At 48.7% G+C, this 22,390-nt stretch overlaps 16 non-coding genes across 16 annotated transcripts; all 16 read right to left on the reverse strand.

Annotated features, from left to right (window-relative positions):
• Positions 1-612: 612 nt before the first annotated feature.
• TRNAV-CAC (transfer RNA valine (anticodon CAC)) lies at positions 613-685 on the reverse strand. The gene has a single exon. It is a non-coding gene; the product is annotated as a tRNA-Val (tRNA).
• A 3,081-nt stretch (positions 686-3,766) lies between these two features.
• Positions 3,767-3,878, reverse strand: TRNAL-CAA (transfer RNA leucine (anticodon CAA)). Its single transcript has 2 exons — positions 3,841-3,878; positions 3,767-3,812 (listed from the first exon to the last, which is right to left on the reverse strand). It is a non-coding gene; the product is annotated as a tRNA-Leu (tRNA).
• Positions 3,879-4,185: 307 nt separating this feature from the next.
• Positions 4,186-4,258, reverse strand: TRNAV-CAC (transfer RNA valine (anticodon CAC)). Its single transcript has one exon. It is a non-coding gene; the product is annotated as a tRNA-Val (tRNA).
• Positions 4,259-4,646: 388 nt separating this feature from the next.
• TRNAP-AGG (transfer RNA proline (anticodon AGG)) lies at positions 4,647-4,718 on the reverse strand. Its single transcript has one exon. It is a non-coding gene; the product is annotated as a tRNA-Pro (tRNA).
• A 3,040-nt stretch (positions 4,719-7,758) lies between these two features.
• On the reverse strand, positions 7,759-7,831 carry TRNAV-CAC (transfer RNA valine (anticodon CAC)). Its single transcript has one exon. It is a non-coding gene; the product is annotated as a tRNA-Val (tRNA).
• A 388-nt stretch (positions 7,832-8,219) lies between these two features.
• Positions 8,220-8,291, reverse strand: TRNAP-AGG (transfer RNA proline (anticodon AGG)). The gene has a single exon. It is a non-coding gene; the product is annotated as a tRNA-Pro (tRNA).
• Positions 8,292-10,912: 2,621 nt separating this feature from the next.
• TRNAL-CAA (transfer RNA leucine (anticodon CAA)) lies at positions 10,913-11,024 on the reverse strand. The gene is made up of 2 exons: positions 10,987-11,024; positions 10,913-10,958 (listed from the first exon to the last, which is right to left on the reverse strand). It is a non-coding gene; the product is annotated as a tRNA-Leu (tRNA).
• A 307-nt stretch (positions 11,025-11,331) lies between these two features.
• On the reverse strand, positions 11,332-11,404 carry TRNAV-CAC (transfer RNA valine (anticodon CAC)). The gene has a single exon. It is a non-coding gene; the product is annotated as a tRNA-Val (tRNA).
• Positions 11,405-11,792: 388 nt separating this feature from the next.
• Positions 11,793-11,864, reverse strand: TRNAP-AGG (transfer RNA proline (anticodon AGG)). The gene has a single exon. It is a non-coding gene; the product is annotated as a tRNA-Pro (tRNA).
• A 3,040-nt stretch (positions 11,865-14,904) lies between these two features.
• Positions 14,905-14,977, reverse strand: TRNAV-CAC (transfer RNA valine (anticodon CAC)). The gene has a single exon. It is a non-coding gene; the product is annotated as a tRNA-Val (tRNA).
• A 388-nt stretch (positions 14,978-15,365) lies between these two features.
• On the reverse strand, positions 15,366-15,437 carry TRNAP-AGG (transfer RNA proline (anticodon AGG)). Its single transcript has one exon. It is a non-coding gene; the product is annotated as a tRNA-Pro (tRNA).
• Positions 15,438-18,058: 2,621 nt separating this feature from the next.
• TRNAL-CAA (transfer RNA leucine (anticodon CAA)) lies at positions 18,059-18,170 on the reverse strand. The gene is made up of 2 exons: positions 18,133-18,170; positions 18,059-18,104 (listed from the first exon to the last, which is right to left on the reverse strand). It is a non-coding gene; the product is annotated as a tRNA-Leu (tRNA).
• Positions 18,171-18,477: 307 nt separating this feature from the next.
• Positions 18,478-18,550, reverse strand: TRNAV-CAC (transfer RNA valine (anticodon CAC)). Its single transcript has one exon. It is a non-coding gene; the product is annotated as a tRNA-Val (tRNA).
• Positions 18,551-18,938: 388 nt separating this feature from the next.
• TRNAP-AGG (transfer RNA proline (anticodon AGG)) lies at positions 18,939-19,010 on the reverse strand. Its single transcript has one exon. It is a non-coding gene; the product is annotated as a tRNA-Pro (tRNA).
• Positions 19,011-21,631: 2,621 nt separating this feature from the next.
• On the reverse strand, positions 21,632-21,743 carry TRNAL-CAA (transfer RNA leucine (anticodon CAA)). The gene is made up of 2 exons: positions 21,706-21,743; positions 21,632-21,677 (listed from the first exon to the last, which is right to left on the reverse strand). It is a non-coding gene; the product is annotated as a tRNA-Leu (tRNA).
• Positions 21,744-22,050: 307 nt separating this feature from the next.
• Positions 22,051-22,123, reverse strand: TRNAV-CAC (transfer RNA valine (anticodon CAC)). Its single transcript has one exon. It is a non-coding gene; the product is annotated as a tRNA-Val (tRNA).
• Positions 22,124-22,390: the final 267 nt, after the last annotated feature.

Here is a 22,390-nt window from a genome sequence, read left to right on the forward strand (position 1 = left end):
TTACTGTCATAAAGTGCAGCTCTAACAGAAGGTGTGCCTGAGACGCCCCTTCCAGTAATACACAGAATTTTGATTGAGGGCCCAGCCGATGGGTTGGTGGATTTCTCCTCACATGCCACAGCAGCTTCCAAAGATAGTGGTGTGAGGAGCTGGCTCTGCAAGCAGAGCAAGATTTAAGGGAAGAAAACACACCTCTCAGAAGTGGGATTTGAACCCACGCCTCCATGAAGAGACCAGAAGGCTCAGCTTCACTGAAGATCAAGCTCTCTTGAGTCTGGCGCCTTAGACCACTCGGCCATCCTGACAGCCAAAACAGTGTGCAGGTCGGACTCTTCAGTCTGCACTTGTTGATTTTGCCGCTTGCAATGTTCCTATCAAAGTCACAGCTTTAAAGGCCCCACAATATAACATGGCCAAGAAAAAAAAAAAAAAACAGAACAAGAAACAATGCACATGCACGACCACCGAGGGATGCAGATAACTTTTTAGCGTCCTGCAATAGTAAAGCACGTTTTACACAGGTCACAAGTTTTTAAAGGTCATTTCTGTCTAAGTGTGCATTGAGAGAGACTGAGGTTTTAGGGAGCAAACACAAAAGCTGCTGCTGCCAAGTGTTTCTGCCCGGTCTCGAACCGGGGACCTTTCACGTGTGAGGCGAACGTGATAACCACTACACTACAGAAACAAGCTTGCTGGTTTGACTGAAGGAGCACAGTTCCCCTCATATGTTTGCACGATTTCCTCTATACTTTATCAGCAGTTGCTTGGAATGCGAGGGGTAAGTGTGAAAATTGCAGCGGTGTCAGCCAGCATGCATACACTCAGACGTCCTGAAAAATCCCACAGCTGCGGGCAGAGACAGACAAATATCTGATGCCTAAATGCCAGGAAGGAGAGCCTGTGAAATCATCACACAGGGCGCACTGAGAGCAAGCAGGAAGGAAGCCAAGGCATTGTAATCCATTTTTCGCCTGAGGCAAAAAATATGTTTTGCGCAACAATGCTTCGAGTGGAATGAGAAATGTTGAGGGGTTGTGTATTTTGAGCAGGATTTGATTGTTTTCCGCTAAAATGGGCTCGTCCGGGATTTGAACCTGGGACCTCTCGCACCCTAAGCGAGAATCATACCCCTAGACCAACAAGCCTGGGCACAGAAATGCAACGGCTCCGACCCTGCTCGGAGGGTTGGTGACAGAGAGTGGGAGACTACATCCCAAAGCAAGAAACTGCACATGGTGCTCTCTTCTGCAGTACGACTAGAGTCATTTGCATGGTCTTCATCGAACATGACATAAAAAGCCTCTATCCTTTAGACATTTTGGCCCAGATTTACAAGAAAATGACTAAGCGCGACGCTGTGCCAAATTTGCAAGCCCCACGCACCGTCATTTTCAAAATGCAGGGAAGCGCCGTATTTAGTAGAATACAGCACACCCCTGTGCTTCCCCCTGCGCCAGCTCTAAATTAGCTGCTGAGCGCCAACGCAGCCGTTCTTGCACCATGGTACAAGGATGACTGCGTTGAGGGGGAAATTGTTTTTGTGCAGGAAGGGACACCTTCCTGCCCAAAAAAAAAATCTTCAATGGTGATTTGCTCTTACTTCTATGTGTGCTGCAGAATGCATCACACATAGAAAGAGCAAAAACAAGGAGAAATGAAAACATTTCTCCTCAGTGCGCCTCTCTAACGACACCCCTGGGATGGCGTTGGATTTTGGTGCTGACGCAGATTTACGCCAACTCCTAAATCTGGAGCAGCATCAAAATGCTATGGTGTTGCTGTGGCACACTCCCAACAACACCCATTGCACGCCCCTTCCAGGGAACGCGCTGCGTGCTAAGGGGCCGTATTTACAAGGTGGTGTTAAGCCACAAAAAGTGGCTGAACGCCATCTTGTAAATACCGCGCAGTGCATAGTGCCACCGGGGCGTCACTAAAAGTGATGCTCCGGTGGCGATAGGGCCTTGTAAGTCTGGCACTTTATTTGCTCAAGGTGTGTGTTCTTGGTGAGGGCAGGAAAGCTATTTTCGCTCTCGTACCTTCCTTCCTTGGCTGGCTTGAATGCTGTAGGCTCAGGCTTCATTGCAAAGGTCAAACAGTGAGCAACTGACTGCCGTAAGCTGGCGCAACTCCTCTTGGTGAGCTGTGACAGATGCCCCAGGAGCGTAGTACCTCACGATGGTGAGGGATAGACACAGTCTCTTTTATCTCAGCTTGCCTGTCAGGTGAGGCAGGAAATGCAAATACTGTGAAAAAGCCCAGCGACTCGAACCAGGGACCTTTCGCATGTGAGGTGCGCATGATAACCACTACACTAGACAAACAGACACACTTGCCGGCTTGCTTCATGTGGCTATGCATTGTACTGGAACCACCACACTATGGAAACAGACACACCTGCTTGCTTTATGTGGCTATGCATTGGACTGGGATGCAAGGATGAGGGCCAATGTTCATGACGCTCAAAGCTGAGCCTTCCGGAACACGATCTCTTCCCTTGGAAGAAAGGAACTGGGATCACTTTCATTCCAAGAGGTGATTTCAGAACTGGACCCGAAATTACCATGGAGAAGCACTGTGCATTTAATGTTCCTACGAGCACTGCTGCTCCAGCACAGAAAAGCAGTTGCAAAGAAATCTCGCATACCTTCATGATGCTGAACCGTCTCAACGCCAGTATAAAGCATGTATTGCATTGCAACATGACATCTTACAAGAGTGAAAAGCAGAAATACTCCTGTTTAAAACACAGACTGAACCTATAAATGTAGGGGTTTGTCTGGGATTTGAACCGAGGTCCTCTCACACCCGAAGCGAGAATCATACCCCTATACCAACTAGACTGCCGCTGCATAGTCATTTGAAACATCTTCTGAAGCGTCTTTCCGAAAAGCAGGGCCATTTGGAGGCTCTCTCTCTCTAAGCGTGCCATAGCAATTGATGTTTTCTGTCAAGGATTTTTTGTTTGTCTCTAGCAAGGCAAGAGGTAGTCAAAATGCCCTGTGCCAGTGAGCTGAACTAGGGCACTGATGTGAAAAGCAGACCCTTTCTGGTAGTTGTAACCCGCTGCAAGTCATGGACCCTTGCACCTTAGACTTCCCAACCAGAAGCACTGAAGGGCCTGCTAGCTCTTGAGCCAGAGGAGCATGCCTCTTGGATTCAAGCACACTTGCTCGATCAGCGCTCGATTAGGCGAGATCGATATTAGTGGCTCATAGGCCTGAAACACTCACCTGGGAGACGCAGGGTGGCTGATTTCCCGGAATGGCCCTTGATGGGGAAATCACCTCCTTTCCCCCGCCTCATTTCAGAATTGTGTGCTAGTCGCAAGACAGTGTTCAGGGGTTCATGGGTACTGCCTACTCCCAGCTGCCTCTCTGTCTTCTTCATGTAAATTGCAAGTCACGAGGAGGCACCATTGCCAATATGCTCCGCCCACCTAACCAAGAAACCTAGTTTGAGCTTGTCTGCCTGTGTTGTTGCAGGGGCAGTGTCTTCTTTGCCCAAAAGGTGGCAGGAGAGCCTCACTTCAAACGATAGAATCAACTGCTTAAGTAGAAACCAGCATGGTAGTTACTGTCATAAAGTGCAGCTCTAACAGAAGGTGTGCCTGAGACGCCCCTTCCAGTAATACACAGAATTTTGATTGAGGGCCCAGCCGATGGGTTGGTGGATTTCTCCTCACATGCCACAGCAGCTTCCAAAGATAGTGGTGTGAGGAGCTGGCTCTGCAAGCAGAGCAAGATTTAAGGGAAGAAAATACACCTGTCAGAAGTGGGATTTGAACCCACGCCTCCATGAAGAGACCAGAAGGCTCAGCTTCACTGAAGATCAAGCTCTCTTGAGTCTGGCGCCTTAGACCACTCGGCCATCCTGACAGACAAAACAGTGTGCAGGTCGGACTCTTCAGTCTGCACTTGTTGATTTTGCCGCTTGCAATGTTCCTATCAAAGTCACAGCTTTAAAGGCCCCACAATATAACATGGCCAAGAAAAAAAAAAAAAAACAGAACAAGAAACAATGCACATGCACGACCACCGAGGGATGCAGATAACTTTTTAGCGTCCTGCAATAGTAAAGCACGTTTTACACAGGTCACAAGTTTTTAAAGGTCATTTCTGTCTAAGTGTGCATTGAGAGAGACTGAGGTTTTAGGGAGCAAACACAAAAGCTGCTGCTGCCAAGTGTTTCTGCCCGGTCTCGAACCGGGGACCTTTCGCGTGTGAGGCAAACGTGATAACCACTACACTACAGAAACAAGCTTGCTGGTTTGACTGAAGGAGCACAGTTCCCCTCATATGTTTGCACGATTTCCTCTATACTTTATCAGCAGTTGCTTGGAATGCGAGGGGTAAGTGTGAAAATTGCAGCGGTGTCAGCCAGCATGCATACACTCAGACGTCCTGAAAAATCCCACAGCTGCGGGCAGAGACAGACAAATATCTGATGCCTAAATGCCAGGAAGGAGAGCCTGTGAAATCATCACACAGGGCGCACTGAGAGCAAGCAGGAAGGAAGCCAAGGCATTGTAATCCATTTTTCGCCTGAGGCAAAAAATATGTTTTGCGCAACAATGCTTCGAGTGGAATGAGAAATGTTGAGGGGTTGTGTATTTTGAGCAGGATTTGATTGTTTTCCGCAAAAATGGGCTCGTCCGGGATTTGAACCTGGGACCTCTCGCACCCTAAGCGAGAATCATACCCCTAGACCAACGAGCCTGGGCACAGAAATGCAACGGCTCCGACCCTGCTCGGAGGGTTGGTGACAGAGAGTGGGAGACTACATCCCAAAGCAAGAAACTGCACATGGTGCTCTCTTCTGCAGTACGACTAGAGTCATTTGCATGGTCTTCATCGAACATGACATAAAAAGCCTCTATCCTTTAGACATTTTGGCCCAGATTTACAAGAAAATGACTAAGCGCGACGCTGTGCCAAATTTGCAAGCCCCACGCACCGTCATTTTCAAAATGCAGGGAAGCGCCGTATTTAGTAGAATACAGCACACCCCTGTGCTTCCCCCTGCGCCAGCTCTAAATTAGCTGCTGAGCGCCAACGCAGCCGTTCTTGCACCATGGTACAAGGATGACTGCGTTGAGGGGGAAATTGTTTTTGTGCAGGAAGGGACACCTTCCTGCCCAAAAAAAAAATCTTCAATGGTGATTTGCTCTTACTTCTATGTGTGCTGCAGAATGCATCACACATAGAAAGAGCAAAAACAAGGAGAAATGAAAACATTTCTCCTCAGTGCGCCACTCTAACGACACCCCTGGGATGGCGTTGGATTTTGGTGCTGACGCAGATTTACGCCAACTCCTAAATCTGGAGCAGCATCAAAATGCTATGGTGTTGCTGTGGCACACTCCCAACAACACCCATTGCACGCCCCTTCCAGGGAACGCGCTGCGTGCTAAGGGGCCGTATTTACAAGGTGGTGTTAAGCCACAAAAAGTGGCTGAATGCCATCTTGTAAATACCGCGCAGTGCATAGTGCCACCGGGGCGTCACTAAAAGTGATGCTCCGGTGGCGATAGGGCCTTGTAAGTCTGGCACTTTATTTGCTCAAGGTGTGTGTTCTTGGTGAGGGCAGGAAAGCTATTTTCGCTCTCGTACCTTCCTTCCTTGGCTGGCTTGAATGCTGTAGGCTCAGGCTTCATTGCAAAGGTCAAACAGTGAGCAACTGACTGCCGTAAGCTGGCGCAACTCCTCTTGGTGAGCTGTGACAGATGCCCCAGGAGCGTAGTACCTCACGATGGTGAGGGATAGACACAGTCTCTTTTATCTCAGCTTGCCTGTCAGGTGAGGCAGGAAATGCAAATACTGTGAAAAAGCCCAGCGACTCGAACCAGGGACCTTTCGCATGTGAGGTGCGCATGATAACCACTACACTAGACAAACAGACACACTTGCCGGCTTGCTTCATGTGGCTATGCATTGTACTGGAACCACCACACTATGGAAACAGACACACCTGCTTGCTTTATGTGGCTATGCATTGGACTGGGATGCAAGGATGAGGGCCAATGTTCATGACGCTCAAAGCTGAGCCTTCCGGAACACGATCTCTTCCCTTGGAAGAAAGGAACTGGGATCACTTTCATTCCAAGAGGTGATTTCAGAACTGGACCCGAAATTACCATGGAGAAGCACTGTGCATTTAATGTTCCTACGAGCACTGCTGCTCCAGCACAGAAAAGCAGTTGCAAAGAAATCTCGCATACCTTCATGATGCTGAACCGTCTCAACGCCAGTATAAAGCATGTATTGCATTGCAACATGACATCTTACAAGAGTGAAAAGCAGAAATACTCCTGTTTAAAACACAGACTGAACCTATAAAGGTAGGGGTTTGTCTGGGATTTGAACCGAGGTCCTCTCACACCCGAAGCGAGAATCATACCCCTATACCAACTAGACTGCCGCTGCATAGTCATTTGAAACATCTTCTGAAGCGTCTTTCCGAAAAGCAGGGCCATTTGGAGTCTCTCTCTCTCTAAGCGTGCCATAGCAATTGATGTTTTCTGTCAAGGATTTTTTGTTTGTCTCTAGCAAGGCAAGAGGTAGTCAAAATGCCCTGTGCCAGTGAGCTGAACTAGGGCACTGATGTGAAAAGCAGACCCTTTCTGGTAGTTGTAACCCGCTGCAAGTCATGGACCCTTGCACCTTAGACTTCCCAACCAGAAGCACTGAAGGGCCTGCTAGCTCTTGAGCCAGAGGAGCATGCCTCTTGGATTCAAGCACACTTGCTCGATCAGCGCTCGATTAGGCGAGATCGATATTAGTGGCTCATAGGCCTGAAACACTCACCTGGGAGACGCAGGGTGGCTGATTTCCCGGAATGGCCCTTGATGGGGAAATCACCTCCTTTCCCCCGCCTCATTTCAGAATTGTGTGCTAGTCGCAAGACAGTGTTCAGGGGTTCATGGGTACTGCCTACTCCCAGCTGCCTCTCTGTCTTCTTCATGTAAATTGCAAGTCACGAGGAGGCACCATTGCCAATATGCTCCGCCCACCTAACCAAGAAACCTAGTTTGAGCTTGTCTGCCTGTGTTGTTGCAGGGGCAGTGTCTTCTTTGCCCAAAAGGTGGCAGGAGAGCCTCACTTCAAACGATAGAATCAACTGCTTAAGTAGAAACCAGCATGGTAGTTACTGTCATAAAGTGCAGCTCTAACAGAAGGTGTGCCTGAGACGCCCCTTCCAGTAATACACAGAATTTTGATTGAGGGCCCAGCCGATGGGTTGGTGGATTTCTCCTCACATGCCACAGCAGCTTCCAAAGATAGTGGTGTGAGGAGCTGGCTCTGCAAGCAGAGCAAGATTTAAGGGAAGAAAATACACCTGTCAGAAGTGGGATTTGAACCCACGCCTCCATGAATAGACCAGAAGGCTCAGCTTCACTGAAGATCAAGCTCTCTTGAGTCTGGCGCCTTAGACCACTCGGCCATACTGACAGCCAAAACAGTGTGCAGGTCGGACTCTTCAGTCTGCACTTGTTGATTTTGCCGCTTGCAATGTTCCTATCAAAGTCACAGCTTTAAAGGCCCCACAATATAACATGGCCAAGAAAAAAAAAAAAAAACAGAACAAGAAACAATGCACATGCACGACCACCGAGGGATGCAGATAACTTTTTAGCGTCCTGCAATAGTAAAGCACGTTTTACACAGGTCACAAGTTTTTAAAGGTCATTTCTGTCTAAGTGTGCATTGAGAGAGACTGAGGTTTTAGGGAGCAAACACAAAAGCTGCTGCTGCCAAGTGTTTCTGCCCGGTCTCGAACCGGGGACCTTTCGCGTGTGAGGCAAACGTGATAACCACTACACTACAGAAACAAGCTTGCTGGTTTGACTGAAGGAGCACAGTTCCCCTCATATGTTTGCACGATTTCCTCTATACTTTATCAGCAGTTGCTTGGAATGCGAGGGGTAAGTGTGAAAATTGCAGCGGTGTCAGCCAGCATGCATACACTCAGACGTCCTGAAAAATCCCACAGCTGCGGGCAGAGACAGACAAATATCTGATGCCTAAATGCCAGGAAGGAGAGCCTGTGAAATCATCACACAGGGCGCACTGAGAGCAAGCAGGAAGGAAGCCAAGGCATTGTAATCCATTTTTCGCCTGAGGCAAAAAATATGTTTTGCGCAACAATGCTTCGAGTGGAATGAGAAATGTTGAGGGGTTGTGTATTTTGAGCAGGATTTGATTGTTTTCCGCTAAAATGGGCTCGTCCGGGATTTGAACCTGGGACCTCTCGCACCCTAAGCGAGAATCATACCCCTAGACCAACGAGCCTGGGCACAGAAATGCAACGGCTCCGACCCTGCTCGGAGGGTTGGTGACAGAGAGTGGGAGACTACATCCCAAAGCAAGAAACTGCACATGGTGCTCTCTTCTGCAGTACGACTAGAGTCATTTGCATGGTCTTCATCGAACATGACATAAAAAGCCTCTATCCTTTAGACATTTTGGCCCAGATTTACAAGAAAATGACTAAGCGCGACGCTGTGCCAAATTTGCAAGCCCCACGCACCGTCATTTTCAAAATGCAGGGAAGCGCCGTATTTAGTAGAATACAGCACACCCCTGTGCTTCCCCCTGCGCCAGCTCTAAATTAGCTGCTGAGCGCCAACGCAGCCGTTCTTGCACCATGGTACAAGGATGACTGCGTTGAGGGGGAAATTGTTTTTGTGCAGGAAGGGACACCTTCCTGCCCAAAAAAAAAATCTTCAATGGTGATTTGCTCTTACTTCTATGTGTGCTGCAGAATGCATCACACATAGAAAGAGCAAAAACAAGGAGAAATGAAAACATTTCTCCTCAGTGCGCCACTCTAACGACACCCCTGGGATGGCGTTGGATTTTGGTGCTGACGCAGATTTACGCCAACTCCTAAATCTGGAGCAGCATCAAAATGCTATGGTGTTGCTGTGGCACACTCCCAACAACACCCATTGCACGCCCCTTCCAGGGAACGCGCTGCGTGCTAAGGGGCCGTATTTACAAGGTGGTGTTAAGCCACAAAAAGTGGCTGAACGCCATCTTGTAAATACCGCGCAGTGCATAGTGCCACCGGGGCGTCACTAAAAGTGATGCTCCGGTGGCGATAGGGCCTTGTAAGTCTGGCACTTTATTTGCTCAAGGTGTGTGTTCTTGGTGAGGGCAGGAAAGCTATTTTCGCTCTCGTACCTTCCTTCCTTGGCTGGCTTGAATGCTGTAGGCTCAGGCTTCATTGCAAAGGTCAAACAGTGAGCAACTGACTGCCGTAAGCTGGCGCAACTCCTCTTGGTGAGCTGTGACAGATGCCCCAGGAGCGTAGTACCTCACGATGGTGAGGGATAGACACAGTCTCTTTTATCTCAGCTTGCCTGTCAGGTGAGGCAGGAAATGCAAATACTGTGAAAAAGCCCAGCGACTCGAACCAGGGACCTTTCGCATGTGAGGTGCGCATGATAACCACTACACTAGACAAACAGACACACTTGCCGGCTTGCTTCATGTGGCTATGCATTGTACTGGAACCACCACACTATGGAAACAGACACACCTGCTTGCTTTATGTGGCTATGCATTGGACTGGGATGCAAGGATGAGGGCCAATGTTCATGACGCTCAAAGCTGAGCCTTCCGGAACACGATCTCTTCCCTTGGAAGAAAGGAACTGGGATCACTTTCATTCCAAGAGGTGATTTCAGAACTGGACCCGAAATTACCATGGAGAAGCACTGTGCATTTAATGTTCCTACGAGCACTGCTGCTCCAGCACAGAAAAGCAGTTGCAAAGAAATCTCGCATACCTTCATGATGCTGAACTGTCTCGACGCCAGTATAAAGCATGTATTGCATTGCAACATGACATCTTACAAGAGTGAAAAGCAGAAATACTCCTGTTTAAAACACAGACTGAACCTATAAAGGTAGGGGTTTGTGTGGGATTTGAACCGAGGTCCTCTCACACCCGAAGCGAGAATCATACCCCTATACCAACTAGACTGCCGCTGCATAGTCATTTGAAACATCTTCTGAAGCGTCTTTCCGAAAAGCAGGGCCATTTGGAGGCTCTCTCTCTCTAAGCGTGCCATAGCAATTGATGTTTTCTGTCAAGGATTTTTTGTTTGTCTCTAGCAAGGCAAGAGGTAGTCAAAATGCCCTGTGCCAGTGAGCTGAACTAGGGCACTGATGTGAAAAGCAGACCCTTTCTGGTAGTTGTAACCCGCTGCAAGTCATGGACCCTTGCACCTTAGACTTCCCAACCAGAAGCACTGAAGGGCCTGCTAGCTCTTGAGCCAGAGGAGCATGCCTCTTGGATTCAAGCACACTTGCTCGATCAGCGCTCGATCAGGCGAGATCGATATTAGTGGCTCATAGGCCTGAAACACTCACCTGGGAGACGCAGGGTGGCTGATTTCCCGGAATGGCCCTTGATGGGGAAATCACCTCCTTTCCCCCGCCTCATTTCAGAATTGTGTGCTAGTCGCAAGACAGTGTTCAGGGGTTCATGGGTACTGCCTACTCCCAGCTGCCTCTCTGTCTTCTTCATGTAAATTGCAAGTCACGAGGAGGCACCATTGCCAATATGCTCCGCCCACCTAACCAAGAAACCTAGTTTGAGCTTGTCTGCCTGTGTTGTTGCAGGGGCAGTGTCTTCTTTGCCCAAAAGGTGGCAGGAGAGCCTCACTTCAAACGATAGAATCAACTGCTTAAGTAGAAACCAGCATGGTAGTTACTGTCATAAAGTGCAGCTCTAACAGAAGGTGTGCCTGAGACGCCCCTTCCAGTAATACACAGAATTTTGATTGAGGGCCCAGCCGATGGGTTGGTGGATTTCTCCTCACATGCCACAGCAGCTTCCAAAGATAGTGGTGTGAGGAGCTGGCTCTGCAAGCAGAGCAAGATTTAAGGGAAGAAAATACACCTGTCAGAAGTGGGATTTGAACCCACGCCTCCATGAAGAGACCAGAAGGCTCAGCTTCACTGAAGATCAAGCTCTCTTGAGTCTGGCGCCTTAGACCACTCGGCCATCCTGACAGCCAAAACAGTGTGCAGGTCGGACTCTTCAGTCTGCACTTGTTGATTTTGCCGCTTGCAATGTTCCTATCAAAGTCACAGCTTTAAAGGCCCCACAATATAACATGGCCAAGAAAAAAAAAAAAAAACAGAACAAGAAACAATGCACATGCACGACCACCGAGGGATGCAGATAACTTTTTAGCGTCCTGCAATAGTAAAGCACGTTTTACACAGGTCACAAGTTTTTAAAGGTCATTTCTGTCTAAGTGTGCATTGAGAGAGACTGAGGTTTTAGGGAGCAAACACAAAAGCTGCTGCTGCCAAGTGTTTCTGCCCGGTCTCGAACCGGGGACCTTTCGCGTGTGAGGCGAACGTGATAACCACTACACTACAGAAACAAGCTTGCTGGTTTGACTGAAGGAGCACAGTTCCCCTCATATGTTTGCACGATTTCCTCTATACTTTATCAGCAGTTGCTTGGAATGCGAGGGGTAAGTGTGAAAATTGCAGCGGTGTCAGCCAGCATGCATACACTCAGACGTCCTGAAAAATCCCACAGCTGCGGGCAGAGACAGACAAATATCTGATGCCTAAATGCCAGGAAGGAGAGCCTGTGAAATCATCACACAGGGCGCACTGAGAGCAAGCAGGAAGGAAGCCAAGGCATTGTAATCCATTTTTCGCCTGAGGCAAAAAATATGTTTTGCGCAACAATGCTTCGAGTGGAATGAGAAATGTTGAGGGGTTGTGTATTTTGAGCAGGATTTGATTGTTTTCCGCAAAAATGGGCTCGTCCGGGATTTGAACCTGGGACCTCTCGCACCCTAAGCGAGAATCATACCCCTAGACCAACGAGCCTGGGCACAGAAATGCAACGGCTCCGACCCTGCTCGGAGGGTTGGTGACAGAGAGTGGGAGACTACATCCCAAAGCAAGAAACTGCACATGGTGCTCTCTTCTGCAGTACGACTAGAGTCATTTGCATGGTCTTCATCGAACATGACATAAAAAGCCTCTATCCTTTAGACATTTTGGCCCAGATTTACAAGAAAATGACTAAGCGCGACGCTGTGCCAAATTTGCAAGCCCCACGCACCGTCATTTTCAAAATGCAGGGAAGCGCCGTATTTAGTAGAATACAGCACACCCCTGTGCTTCCCCCTGCGCCAGCTCTAAATTAGCTGCTGAGCGCCAACGCAGCCGTTCTTGCACCATGGTACAAGGATGACTGCGTTGAGGGGGAAATTGTTTTTGTGCAGGAAGGGACACCTTCCTGCCCAAAAAAAAAATCTTCAATGGTGATTTGCTCTTACTTCTATGTGTGCTGCAGAATGCATCACACATAGAAAGAGCAAAAACAAGGAGAAATTAAAACATTTCTCCTCAGTGCGCCACTCTAACGACACCCCTGGGATGGCGTTGGATTTTGGTGCAGACGCAGATTTACGCCAACTCCTAAATCTGGAGCAGCATCAAAATGCTATGGTGTTGCTGTGGCACACTCCCAACAACACCCATTGCACGCCCCTTCCAGGGAACGCGCTGCGTGCTAAGGGGCCGTATTTACAAGGTGGTGTTAAGCCACAAAAAGTGGCTGAACGCCATCTTGTAAATACCGCGCAGTGCATAGTGCCACCGGGGCGTCACTAAAAGTGATGCTCCGGTGGCGATAGGGCCTTGTAAGTCTGGCACTTTATTTGCTCAAGGTGTGTGTTCTTGGTGAGGGCAGGAAAGCTATTTTCGCTCTCGTACCTTCCTTCCTTGGCTGGCTTGAATGCTGTAGGCTCAGGCTTCATTGCAAAGGTCAAACAGTGAGCAACTGACTGCCGTAAGCTGGCGCAACTCCTCTTGGTGAGCTGTGACAGATGCCCCAGGAGCGTAGTACCTCACGATGGTGAGGGATAGACACAGTCTCTTTTATCTCAGCTTGCCTGTCAGGTGAGGCAGGAAATGCAAATACTGTGAAAAAGCCCAGCGACTCGAACCAGGGACCTTTCGCATGTGAGGTGCGCATGATAACCACTACACTAGACAAACAGACACACTTGCCGGCTTGCTTCATGTGGCTATGCATTGTACTGGAACCACCACACTATGGAAACAGACACACCTGCTTGCTTTATGTGGCTATGCATTGGACTGGGATGCAAGGATGAGGGCCAATGTTCATGACGCTCAAAGCTGAGCCTTCCGGAACACGATCTCTTCCCTTGGAAGAAAGGAACTGCGATCACTTTCATTCCAAGAGGTGATTTCAGAACTGGACCCGAAATTACCATGGAGAAGCACTGTGCATTTAATGTTCCTACGAGCACTGCTGCTCCAGCACAGAAAAGCAGTTGCAAAGAAATCTCGCATACCTTCATGATGCTGAACCGTCTCGACGCCAGTATAAAGCATGTATTGCATTGCAACATGACATCTTACAAGAGTGAAAAGCAGAAATACTCCTGTTTAAAACACAGACTGAACCTATAAAGGTAGGGGTTTGTGTGGGATTTGAACCGAGGTCCTCTCACACCCGAAGCGAGAATCATACCCCTATACCAACTAGACTGCCGCTGCATAGTCATTTGAAACATCTTCTGAAGCGTCTTTCCGAAAAGCAGGGCCATTTGGAGGCTCTCTCTCTCTAAGCGTGCCATAGCAATTGATGTTTTCTGTCAAGGATTTTTTGTTTGTCTCTAGCAAGGCAAGAGGTAGTCAAAATGCCCTGTGCCAGTGAGCTGAACTAGGGCACTGATGTGAAAAGCAGACCCTTTCTGGTAGTTGTAACCCGCTGCAAGTCATGGACCCTTGCACCTTAGACTTCCCAACCAGAAGCACTGAAGGGCCTGCTAGCTCTTGAGCCAGAGGAGCATGCCTCTTGGATTCAAGCACACTTGCTCGATCAGCGCTCGATCAGGCGAGATCGATATTAGTGGCTCATAGGCCTGAAACACTCACCTGGGAGACGCAGGGTGGCTGATTTCCCGGAATGGCCCTTGATGGGGAAATCACCTCCTTTCCCCCGCCTCATTTCAGAATTGTGTGCTAGTCGCAAGACAGTGTTCAGGGGTTCATGGGTACTGCCTACTCCCAGCTGCCTCTCTGTCTTCTTCATGTAAATTGCAAGTCACGAGGAGGCACCATTGCCAATATGCTCCGCCCACCTAACCAAGAAACCTAGTTTGAGCTTGTCTGCCTGTGTTGTTGCAGGGGCAGTGTCTTCTTTGCCCAAAAGGTGGCAGGAGAGCCTCACTTCAAACGATAGAATCAACTGCTTAAGTAGAAACCAGCATGGTAGTTACTGTCATAAAGTGCAGCTCTAACAGAAGGTGTGCCTGAGACGCCCCTTCCAGTAATACACAGAATTTTGATTGAGGGCCCAGCCGATGGGTTGGTGGATTTCTCCTCACATGCCACAGCAGCTTCCAAAGATAGTGGCGTGAGGAGCTGGCTCTGCAAGCAGAGCAAGATTTAAGGGAAGAAAATACACCTGTCAGAAGTGGGATTTGAACCCACGCCTCCATGAAGAGACCAGAAGGCTCAGCTTCACTGAAGATCAAGCTCTCTTGAGTCTGGCGCCTTAGACCACTCAGCCATCCTGACAGCCAAAACAGTGTGCAGGTCGGACTCTTCAGTCTGCACTTGTTGATTTTGCCGCTTGCAATGTTCCTATCAAAGTCACAGCTTTAAAGGCCCCACAATATAACATGGCCAAGAAAAAAAAAAAAAAACAGAACAAGAAACAATGCACATGCACGACCACCGAGGGATGCAGATAACTTTTTAGCGTCCTGCAATAGTAAAGCACGTTTTACACAGGTCACAAGTTTTTAAAGGTCATTTCTGTCTAAGTGTGCATTGAGAGAGACTGAGGTTTTAGGGAGCAAACACAAAAGCTGCTGCTGCCAAGTGTTTCAGCCCGGTCTCGAACCGGGGACCTTTCGCGTGTGAGGCGAACGTGATAACCACTACACTACAGAAACAAGCTTGCTGGTTTGACTGAAGGAGCACAGTTCCCCTCATATGTTTGCACGATTTCCTCTATACTTTATCAGCAGTTGCTTGGAATGCGAGGGGTAAGTGTGAAAATTGCAGCGGTGTCAGCCAGCATGCATACACTCAGACGTCCTGAAAAATCCCACAGCTGCGGGCAGAGACAGACAAATATCTGATGCCTAAATGCCAGGAAGGAGAGCCTGTGAAATCATCACACAGGGCGCACTGAGAGCAAGCAGGAAGGAAGCCAAGGCATTGTAATCCATTTTTCGCCTGAGGCAAAAAATATGTTTTGCGCAACAATGCTTCGAGTGGAATGAGAAATGTTGAGGGGTTGTGTATTTTGAGCAGGATTTGATTGTTTTCCGCTAAAATGGGCTCGTCCGGGATTTGAACCTGGGACCTCTCGCACCCTAAGCGAGAATCATACCCCTAGACCAACGAGCCTGGGAACAGAAATGCAACGGCTCCGACCCTGCTCGGAGGGTTGGTGACAGAGAGTGGGAGACTACATCCCAAAGCAAGAAACTGCACATGGTGCTCTCTTCTGCAGTACGACTAGAGTCATTTGCATGGTCTTCATCGAACATGACATAAAAAGCCTCTATCCTTTAGACATTTTGGCCCAGATTTACAAGAAAATGACTAAGCGCGACGCTGTGCCAAATTTGCAAGCCCCACGCACCGTCATTTTCAAAATGCAGGGAAGCGCCGTATTTAGTAGAATACAGCACACCCCTGTGCTTCCCCCTGCGCCAGCTCTAAATTAGCTGCTGAGCGCCAACGCAGCCGTTCTTGCACCATGGTACAAGGATGACTGCGTTGAGGGGGAAATTGTTTTTGTGCAGGAAGGGACACCTTCCTGCCCAAAAAAAAAATCTTCAATGGTGATTTGCTCTTACTTCTATGTGTGCTGCAGAATGCATCACACATAGAAAGAGCAAAAACAAGGAGAAATGAAAACATTTCTCCTCAGTGCGCCACTCTAACGACACCCCTGGGATGGCGTTGGATTTTGGTGCTGACGCAGATTTACGCCAACTCCTAAATCTGGAGCAGCATCAACATGCTATGGTGTTGCTGTGGCACACTCCCAACAACACCCATTGCACGCCCCTTCCAGGGAACGCGCTGCGTGCTAAGGGGCCGTATTTACAAGGTGGTGTTAAGCCACAAAAAGTGGCTGAACGCCATCTTGTAAATACCGCGCAGTGCATAGTGCCACCGGGGCGTCACTAAAAGTGATGCTCCGGTGGCGATAGGGCCTTGTAAGTCTGGCACTTTATTTGCTCAAGGTGTGTGTTCTTGGTGAGGGCAGGAAAGCTATTTTCGCTCTCGTACCTTCCTTCCTTGGCTGGCTTGAATGCTGTAGGCTCAGGCTTCATTGCAAAGGTCAAACAGTGAGCAACTGACTGCCGTAAGCTGGCGCAACTCCTCTTGGTGAGCTGTGACAGATGCCCCAGGAGCGTAGTACCTCACGATGGTGAGGGATAGACACAGTCTCTTTTATCTCAGCTTGCCTGTCAGGTGAGGCAGGAAATGCAAATACTGTGAAAAAGCCCAGCGACTCGAACCAGGGACCTTTCGCATGTGAGGTGCGCATGATAACCACTACACTAGACAAACAGACACACTTGCCGGCTTGCTTCATGTGGCTATGCATTGTACTGGAACCACCACACTATGGAAACAGACACACCTGCTTGCTTTATGTGGCTATGCATTGGACTGGGATGCAAGGATGAGGGCCAATGTTCATGACGCTCAAAGCTGAGCCTTCCGGAACACGATCTCTTCCCTTGGAAGAAAGGAACTGCGATCACTTTCATTCCAAGAGGTGATTTCAGAACTGGACCCGAAATTACCATGGAGAAGCACTGTGCATTTAATGTTCCTACGAGCACTGCTGCTCCAGCACAGAAAAGCAGTTGCAAAGAAATCTCGCATACCTTCATGATGCTGAACCGTCTCGACGCCAGTATAAAGCATGTATTGCATTGCAACATGACATCTTACAAGAGTGAAAAGCAGAAATACTCCTGTTTAAAACACAGACTGAACCTATAAAGGTAGGGGTTTGTGTGGGATTTGAACCGAGCTCCTCTCACACCCGAAGCGAGAATCATACCCCTATACCAACTAGACTGCCGCTGCATAGTCATTTGAAACATCTTCTGAAGCGTCTTTCCGAAAAGCAGGGCCATTTGGAGGCTCTCTCTCTCTAAGCGTGCCATAGCAATTGATGTTTTCTGTCAAGGATTTTTTGTTTGTCTCTAGCAAGGCAAGAGGTAGTCAAAATGCCCTGTGCCAGTGAGCTGAACTAGGGCACTGATGTGAAAAGCAGACCCTTTCTGGTAGTTGTAACCCGCTGCAAGTCATGGACCCTTGCACCTTAGACTTCCCAACCAGAAGCACTGAAGGGCCTGCTAGCTCTTGAGCCAGAGGAGCATGCCTCTTGGATTCAAGCACACTTGCTCGATCAGCGCTCGATCAGGCGAGATTTATATTAGTGGCTCATAGGCCTGAAACACTCACCTGGGAGACGCAGGGTGGCTTATTTCCCGGAATGGCCCTTGATGGGGAAATCACCTCCTTCCCCCCGCCTCATTTCAGAATTGTGTGCTAGTCGCAAGACAGTGTTCAGGGGTTCATGGGTACTGCCTACTCCCAGCTGCCTCTCTGTCTTCTTCATGTAAATTGCAAGTCACGAGGAGGCACCATTGCCAATATGCTCCGCCCACCTAACCAAGAAACCTAGTTTGAGCTTGTCTGCCTGTGTTGTTGCAGGGGCAGTGTCTTCTTTGCCCAAAAGGTGGCAGTAGAGCCTCACTTCAAACAATAGAATCAACTGCTTAAGTAGAAACCAGCATGGTAGTTACTGTCATAAAGTGCAGCTCTAACAGAAGGTGTGCCTGAGACGCCCCTTCCAGTAATACACAGAATTTTGATTGAGGGCCCAGCCGATGGGTTGGTGGATTTCTCCTCACATGCCACAGCAGCTTCCAAAGATAGTGGTGTGAGGAGCTGGCTCTGCAAGCAGAGCAAGATTTAAGGGAAGAAAATACACCTGTCAGAAGTGGGATTTGAACCCACGCCTCCATGAAGAGACCAGAAGGCTCAGCTTCACTGAAGATCAAGCTCTCTTGAGTCTGGCGCCTTAGACCACTCGGCCATCCTGACAGCCAAAACAGTGTGCAGGTCGGACTCTTCAGTCTGCACTTGTTGATTTTGCCGCTTGCAATGTTCCTATCAAAGTCACAGCTTTAAAGGCCCCACAATATAACATGGCCAAGAAAAAAAAAAAAAAACAGAACAAGAAACAATGCACATGCACGACCACCGAGGGATGCAGATAACTTTTTAGCGTCCTGCAATAGTAAAGCACGTTTTACACAGGTCACAAGTTTTTAAAGGTCATTTCTGTCTAAGTGTGCATTGAGAGAGACTGAGGTTTTAGGGAGCAAACACAAAAGCTGCTGCTGCCAAGTGTTTCTGCCCGGTCTCGAACCGGGGACCTTTCGCGTGTGAGGCGAACGTGATAACCACTACACTACAGAAACAAGCTTGCTGGTTTGACTGAAGGAGCACAGTTCCCCTCATATGTTTGCACGATTTCCTCTATACTTAATCAGCAGTTGCTTGGAATGCGAGGGGTAAGTGTGAAAATTGCAGCGGTGTCAGCCAGCATGCATACACTCAGACGTCCTGAAAAATCCCACAGCTGCGGGCAGAGACAGACAAATATCTGATGCCTAAATGCCAGGAAGGAGAGCCTGTGAAATCATCACACAGGGCGCACTGAGAGCAAGCAGGAAGGAAGCCAAGGCATTGTAATCCATTTTTCGCCTGAGGCAAAAAATATGTTTTGCGCAACAATGCTTCGAGTGGAATGAGAAATGTTGAGGGGTTGTGTATTTTGAGCAGGATTTGATTGTTTTCCGCTAAAATGGGCTCGTCCGGGATTTGAACCTGGGACCTCTCGCACCCTAAGCGAGAATCATACCCCTAGACCAACGAGCCTGGGCACAGAAATGCAACGGCTCCGACCCTGCTCGGAGGGTTGGTGACAGAGAGTGGGAGACTACATCCCAAAGCAAGAAACTGCACATGGTGCTCTCTTCTGCAGTACGACTAGAGTCATTTGCATGGTCTTCATCGAACATGACATAAAAAGCCTCTATCCTTTAGACATTTTGGCCCAGATTTACAAGAAAATGACTAAGCGCGACGCTGTGCCAAATTTGCAAGCCCCACGCGCCGTCATTTTCAAAATGCAGGGAAGCGCCGTATTTAGTAGAATACAGCGCACCCCTGTGCTTCCCCCTGCGCCAGCTCTAAATTAGCTGTTGAGCGCCAACGCAGCCGTTCTTGCACCATGGTACAAGGATGACTGCGTTGAGGGGGAAATTGTTTTTGTGCAGGAAGGGACACCTTCCTGCCCAAAAAAAAAATCTTCAATGGTGATTTGCTCTTACTTCTATGTGTGCTGCAGAATGCATCACACATAGAAAGAGCAAAAACAAGGAGAAATGAAAACATTTCTCCTCAGTGCGCCACTCTAACGACACCCCTGGGATGGCGTTGGATTTTGGTGCTGACGCAGATTTACGCCAACTCCTAAATCTGGAGCAGCATCAAAATGCTATGGTGTTGCTGTGGCACACTCCCAACAACACCCATTGCACGCCCCTTCCAGGGAACGCGCTGCGTGCTAAGGGGCCGTATTTACAAGGTGGTGTTAAGCCACAAAAAGTGGCTGAACGCCATCTTGTAAATACCGCGCAGTGCATAGTGCCACCGGGGCGTCACTAAAAGTGATGCTCCGGTGGCGATAGGGCCTTGTAAGTCTGGCACTTTATTTGCTCAAGGTGTGTGTTCTTGGTGAGGGCAGGAAAGCTATTTTCGCTCTCGTACCTTCCTTCCTTGGCTGGCTTGAATGCTGTAGGCTCAGGCTTCATTGCAAAGGTCAAACAGTGAGCAACTGACTGCCGTAAGCTGGCGCAACTCCTCTTGGTGAGCTGTGACAGATGCCCCAGGAGCGTAGTACCTCACGATGGTGAGGGATAGACACAGTCTCTTTTATCTCAGCTTGCCTGTCAGGTGAGGCAGGAAATGCAAATACTGTGAAAAAGCCCAGCGACTCGAACCAGGGACCTTTCGCATGTGAGGTGCGCATGATAACCACTACACTAGACAAACAGACACACTTGCCGGCTTGCTTCATGTGGCTATGCATTGTACTGGAACCACCACACTATGGAAACAGACACACCTGCTTGCTTTATGTGGCTATGCATTGGACTGGGATGCAAGGATGAGGGCCAATGTTCATGACGCTCAAAGCTGAGCCTTCCGGAACACGATCTCTTCCCTTGGAAGAAAGGAACTGGGATCACTTTCATTCCAAGAGGTGATTTCAGAACTGGACCCGAAATTACCATGGAGAAGCACTGTGCATTTAATGTTCCTACGAGCACTGCTGCTCCAGCACAGAAAAGCAGTTGCAAAGAAATCTCGCATACCTTCATGATGCTGAACCGTCTCGACGCCAGTATAAAGCATGTATTGCATTGCAACATGACATCTTACAAGAGTGAAAAGCAGAAATACTCCTGTTTAAAACACAGACTGAACCTATAAAGGTAGGGGTTTGTCTGGGATTTGAACCGAGGTCCTCTCACACCCGAAGCGAGAATCATACCCCTATACCAACTAGACTGCCGCTGCATAGTCATTTGAAACATCTTCTGAAGCGTCTTTCCGAAAAGCAGGGCCATTTGGAGGCTCTCTCTCTCTAAGCGTGCCATAGCAATTGATGTTTTCTGTCAAGGATTTTTTGTTTGTCTCTAGCAAGGCAAGAGGTAGTCAAAATGCCCTTTGCCAGTGAGCTGAACTAGGGCACTGATGTGAAAAGCAGACCCTTTCTGGTAGTTGTAACCCGCTGCAAATCATGGACCCTTGCACCTTAGACTTCCCAACCAGAAGCACTGAAGGGCCTGCTAGCTCTTGAGCCAGAGGAGCATGCCTCTTGGATTCAAGCACACTTGCTCGATCAGCGCTCGATTAGGCGAGATCGATATTAGTGGCTCATAGGCCTGAAACACTCACCTGGGAGACGCAGGGTGGCTGATTTCCCGGAATGGCCCTTGATGGGGAAATCACCTCCTTTCCCCCGCCTCATTTCAGAATTGTGTGCTAGTCGCAAGACAGTGTTCAGGGGTTCATGGGTACTGCCTACTCCCAGCTGCCTCTCTGTCTTCTTCATGTAAATTGCAAGTCACGAGGAGGCACCATTGCCAATATGCTCCGCCCACCTAACCAAGAAACCTAGTTTGAGCTTGTCTGCCTGTGTTGTTGCAGGGGCAGTGTCTTCTTTGCCCAAAAGGTGGCAGGAGAGCCTCACTTCAAACGATAGAATCAACTGCTTAAGTAGAAACCAGCATGGTAGTTACTGTCATAAAGTGCAGCTCTAACAGAAGGTGTGCCTGAGACGCCCCTTCCAGTAATACACAGAATTTTGATTGAGGGCCCAGCCGATGGGTTGGTGGATTTCTCCTCACATGCCACAGCAGCTTCCAAAGATAGTGGTGTGAGGAGCTGGCTCTGCAAGCAGAGCAAGATTTAAGGGAAGAAAATACACCTGTCAGAAGTGGGATTTGAACCCACGCCTCCATGAAGAGACCAGAAGGCTCAGCTTCACTGAAGATCAAGCTCTCTTGAGTCTGGCGCCTTAGACCACTCGGCCATCCTGACAGCCAAAACAGTGTGCAGGTCGGACTCTTCAGTCTGCACTTGTTGATTTTGCCGCTTGCAATGTTCCTATCAAAGTCACAGCTTTAAAGGCCCCACAATATAACATGGCCAAGAAAAAAAAAAAAAAACAGAACAAGAAACAATGCACATGCACGACCACCGAGGGATGCAGATAACTTTTTAGCGTCCTGCAATAGTAAAGCACGTTTTACACAGGTCACAAGTTTTTAAAGGTCATTTCTGTCTAAGTGTGCATTGAGAGTGACTGAGGTTTTAGGGAGCAAACACAAAAGCTGCTGCTGCCAAGTGTTTCTGCCCGGTCTCGAACCGGGGACCTTTCGCGTGTGAGGCGAACGTGATAACCACTACACTACAGAAACAAGCTTGCTGGTTTGACTGAAGGAGCACAGTTCCCCTCATATGTTTGCACGATTTCCTCTATACTTTATCAGCAGTTGCTTGGAATGCGAGGGGTAAGTGTGAAAATTGCAGCGGTGTCAGCCAGCATGCATACACTCAGACGTCCTGAAAAATCCCACAGCTGCGGGCAGAGACAGACAAATATCTGATGCCTAAATGCCAGGAAGGAGAGCCTGTGAAATCATCACACAGTGCGCACTGAGAGCAAGCAGGAAGGAAGCCAAGGC

This window comes from Pleurodeles waltl, chromosome 10, assembly GCF_031143425.1.
Source record: "Pleurodeles waltl isolate 20211129_DDA chromosome 10, aPleWal1.hap1.20221129, whole genome shotgun sequence".
Taxonomy (NCBI): Eukaryota; Metazoa; Chordata; class Amphibia; order Caudata; family Salamandridae; genus Pleurodeles; species Pleurodeles waltl.